This window comes from Teleopsis dalmanni, unplaced genomic scaffold (assembly GCF_002237135.1).
Source record: "Teleopsis dalmanni isolate 2A unplaced genomic scaffold, ASM223713v2 unscaffolded_contig_2781, whole genome shotgun sequence".
Classification (NCBI taxonomy): domain Eukaryota; kingdom Metazoa; phylum Arthropoda; class Insecta; order Diptera; family Diopsidae; genus Teleopsis; species Teleopsis dalmanni.
In genome coordinates this window covers 1-5,140 of record NW_024034163.1, presented here as the reverse complement: position 1 = coordinate 5,140, position 5,140 = coordinate 1, and the positions used below count along the sequence as shown (strand labels likewise).

The 5,140-nt window shown below is 29.4% G+C and overlaps 1 long non-coding RNA gene across 1 annotated transcript; it reads left to right on the top strand.

Moving 5' to 3' along the window:
- The first annotated feature begins 889 nt into the window (after positions 1-889).
- On the top strand, positions 890-3,890 carry LOC119664856. The gene is made up of 4 exons (XR_005251302.1): positions 890-1,145; positions 1,261-1,570; positions 1,835-1,933; positions 3,821-3,890. It is a non-coding gene; the product is annotated as an uncharacterized LOC119664856 (long non-coding RNA).
- Positions 3,891-5,140: the final 1,250 nt, after the last annotated feature.

Sequence of the window (5,140 nt, the reverse complement as noted above, 5' to 3'; positions counted from 1 at the left end):
AGAGCTCGTAATCAATCGCTCATTTTTACTTTTTCATAAGTTTGAAACCTTTGATGTAAAATAACACCCCTGAGTCATTACACGCGCAATAGACCAAAATATAAGGTGTTGTATATAAAAGGTATTCTCATATCTATATAGTCAATTTCACGTCCAATTAAATTGTTAATCATGAGGTTGTAGTGATCAGAATTGAAGTTTGTCTGATCAACAACACTGCCAGATCAAACACCATACAGCGCCACACTGTGACTTTTTGTCGATGGATTTAAATCTAAATACTCCATATCCAAATTTAAGTTTGTCAAGTGAAGAAAATTCGATGCGGATTGTTTTTTCCATTTGTAATACAAGTTTATTCAGTTTTGACATAATAAGCGGTTATTAAAAGATCTATATAATGAAACATGCAATGCAGTTATAAGTTGGATATGAGTTCTGTTTGACAAATAACACTGACACAGTACTATAAAATGAAGAGTATACAGTAGATAATCCTTTGTGTGTCCAAATGATTCTTTATTCTTTTAAGGTCATCCAAAAAATTTGATTTGTTTAACTGTTTTATATGAATCTCTTTATTGTCTAATCGGTGCTCTCCTGTTCCAAATTAGTAACTACTAAACAAATTTTTCAGATTTAAAAACAGAAAATAGTAATTAAACGCTAACTTCGAGTTAAATGATGGATATTAAAGCAATTTGAAGTAAAATTCATGAAGTTTAACAATAGAAGCTACGTACATTTGCACGGCAAGGCATCAACTTGATGGAAGAACATACCTGACAAATTTAGAATATTTTAAACTTTTTTTTTGAATGGATGCCTTAGTTTTAAAAATTTACTTTATTTAAACCAATACCATTGGAGAATGGAATTGGTATATACCAACATTAATAATATTTAGTGTTTGTTTTAATAATGTCATTATAAATATTATCTTTCATTGTTTGTATATTATATTGTCGAATACTTACATCCAAATTGTACTTGTACCGGAACTAAGGGCAATATATTTATGTTGAAGTTAATGTGAAGAAACTCTAATATATATCAAAGTATTTATTGAAATTTTCAATATTCCGAAAAACTCTTTATGAATTTGAATGTCCCACAAAAGTGCCTTACAAATGTTTGAAAGTACGGTTAGTACCAAACTATTTGAAGACATACCATATTTATATAATCAAATAATATTCAAATATATATGGACATGTATTTTCGATTTTTTCTTTTTATTTATGTTAAAATGATATTTAGATAACGACGCCTAAAAATGTATTGAACATCCATGCTTTACCGTTGGAGGAATGTACGAGTGCATTTATTATAACGAGAAAGCCAGTCTTGTTGATAACAATGGGTCAATGGATCATTGTCGAGTTTCTCCAAATATCTTATAAAGGACATAATCGCTTTTAACATTGATTGCAGTTTCGCGGACTTCATCGTCGAGGCTATCACCTGCCAATTACTGAGGTTGGGACTTCTGGAAATGCAAAAGCACATACGAAATAAAAATGTGTTTAATATCAAAAATAATTAAACCGAAAGATGTCAGGGTGTATACGTGAGTATAGGACTTTAATATATATTAAATAGAATTTATTATCATTTAACATTTTTAATAATATTATTAGAAAAGAATTTAATATAATAATTTTAAACAATTTTTGAGAACACAATTCGTAAATTGCATATTTTTCGATTTGTTTGTAGTTATCTATTCTATATTATTAATTTTAAAATATGTATTTCATATTCATTTGACAACTTTTCTAATAATATAACAGCTTCATTGCTTCCCGATCCAACTGATTGGCTCTATTTGCAGGTTTAACTGGAGCTGCGATCTATTTAGTGTAGTTATTTTTGAACTTAGCTTACTCGATTGTCGTTTTTGACTACAGTAGACAAACCATTTGCCTGAAAGGTAATATATAATCTCAATATAACTTATTATGCTGAAGCCATACATTAAAGACATTATGCCACCAAAACGATCTGTAAAGAGAATACTATTTAAATTTATTTTAAAGAAATAGTTTTATTAATGTTCAAAACACAAACATGTGTATATATATCTCAATCCATGACCTATTGTCATAAATAATTCAAATTGGTGCATGAAAAGAAACACATTATGAGAATATGGACAGAGATCAATTTTCAATATTCACCCAGATACATGGTGTTAAAGAAAAATCTACTTGAAAAGGAATAACTCTTCATAAAATGTTTCATCTGTATTACTAATTGAAAGAGTTTGGAACTAATGCTGATTTAAATACGATTTTGTTTAAGTTTTGGCGAAATTTTGGAATATCTCATAAAGCTCAAAATTACACAGATTTTTTTTAATTGACCTCTGAAATGTCAAACCACTTTTTTCGACGAAAACACCATGACAATGCTCAAGTTTATAAGGTGTATAAGCGCCTTATAAATGTGTATTGGTTTATTTTTATAGAAAATATAGACGACAGTTTTTGACTAAATGTTTAATGAAGTAAATTTTTCTATGGTACCCTATATTCCATAAAGTATTATTGATAGCATATTTATATATACGACGAAAGTTAATTGATATGTGCTTATGATACTGAGATATCAAGTATAAGTTGATCAATTTACTCACTTAGTAGGACAACCCAGCTGCTAACAACATTCGTTTCAGTAGCCTGAGCAAAGCGTTTTGCAAAAAACAATTTAATTACGGCTAGAGGTTGATCATTGTTTAAGTCCTTGCTGCAAATATTTATGGTAACGGAATTTAAAATTCGATTAAATCTTATGCACATAATAGCACTTACAGTAGACCATGACTGTAGCTTGTTCCGTAACGCGACACAACTCTTCGTAATGGTAGATCGTTGACAGATACATCGAAGTTAACACCTTTGCATGTGGGCAAACAGTGAGCACAACTGTTCGTTGTAGACTTAGATTGACTACTCTGGTTATCCACATAATCAAAATAGTTAAAATTATACCACAGCTTTTTCCACTTGGTTAAACAAGGTACATCCAAAAGGTTACATACGCTCGCATTAATAATGTATGTTGGCCAAGGTGCATTTACACATCCACAGTAGTCTACCATGCTTTTCATACGGCAAATTAATAAGCATTCATCCAGTGAGTAATATGACCTAAAACGTCATAAATATACGTAGATACTATCAGAACGATATAAATGATAAGATTGCTTTTTAAATAGATTGCAATTTGTACTGAATTTCGTGGTGGTTTTGTTACAATGTATTCTGACCTTACCTCATCCGATTGAATCGATCCCCTTTAGGAACATGACACTCATTTAATTAACTTTTATTAATAATTTGTAGTATATATCTATATTTTACATAGTCTTGGTTTTTCATCGGAAGTTAGTTATTCATCTAAATGGTTCTGCCATTCAAGCAGCAGGGTTGGATACTTGCTCCGTATTTTCTTCTCTTTAGTATTCGTAGTCTACTTTTTCTTTCTGACTACACTACCAAACTAGCACATATCAAGTCCCATACATTACAATATCCACCTTAAATCACAAAGAAACAAACCAATAAATTGACCTAAATGTATTCTTCACGTCAGATAGGTCATATAGGGAGACCTTAGATAAATTCTGTAGTAAGCTTTTAGGTCAGACAAAAATTGAAAACTTGTTAATATTCTGCTCTATTACTACATTTACCACAGATTCTTATTTTCTTAAATGTCAATCTTAATTTCAATATTTAAAACATTTAACTTCTTAATTATATATATACGGAATTCTGAAACTATGTATTAAATAACATTTTATATTATTTCTTAGAATTAAAATCAATTCCTACTGAAAGATATATAAGGACCACTACAAAAGTTTTTAAAAAAAAAAAATACTTGGGAGTCCATTTTGTTTTACATATTCGGACATCCGAAGTATGGATCAAACAGTTTCAATGAAAGAGAGTGATAAAAACGAATCATTGTTTATAGAGGCAATCATGTTAATTACTGTAATAGGCGATGCAATAAACAGATTAAGCTAATAGAGCTTTGTAATCAGACTTAGTAACTGATGCCTTATGACTTAAGGAATGTGATCGACAGACTCAAGGCGGTTCAATTCAAACACGAAACAATTTTTAAGTATCATCCTTTACGAAATGTTTTCTATTCAATTACTATTAAAACACCACTAACTTTTCCTAAACAAGATGGAATCGTTGGGATTGTCAATCCATTCTGATCGAAAAATTTAAAGTGAATCTGACATTAATGAACAAATCAAGCAAATCTAATGTCAAAGAAAATGCCAAAGAAAATGTAATCCAACATTTGGTAAAGCAGTTTGAAAATTTAAATCAAAATTCCAAATTAGTACAGAGTTAATAAATAATAGAAACTACAAAAACTGTGTTGTTACTTGTACCCCATCATTAGCATTATCATTATTTAATCATTATCTTATTTGCTCATTGCTTATTTTTATATCGTATATTAATATATTTTACTGGACTTCGGAGAGCACCCTTTGATGCATCCATTTAACGTCTATCTCGGAAGACTTGTGAAGATATATGAGTGCAATTCATTTCCGACAAAAAAAGACAATACCATTTTACTGTGAATAGTGCTAAAGAATGCATTTTTTTATTTATTTAGGAACACATATTACACGTTAGCAGTTTTAAAGTCAATTCTTTATAGAAATCCATATTTTTTATTTATTTTAATGTATGAACTAGCTTTTCAATAAAAAGAATATTTAATTTGAGTTGTCTTCGTACGATTTTTTTTGCAATTTTGACAACTATTAATTAATTTGGTTTAATCTTCTTTATAGAGTCTGTAAAAGTATATACTACAAAAATGACTATTTCATCAGAAAATAATAGTGAGACTTACAGCGGATAGTAGATCGATTGTTTATAGTAAATATAAAATAAAATAGGATTCATAATACTATATTGAGCTACTCCCGTTAAGCTTTCATGATATTTGGATTATTAATCTCAATGTTTGTTTAGGAGTTTTTGAGATAAAATTTGATATGCCAAAGGCAGTGATATTCCTGCGAAAGTCAAGGAACGAAAGAATCCAATGTTTTTTTGTTTAAATGCGCAGATTGGATATATTTAACAAATTTCTG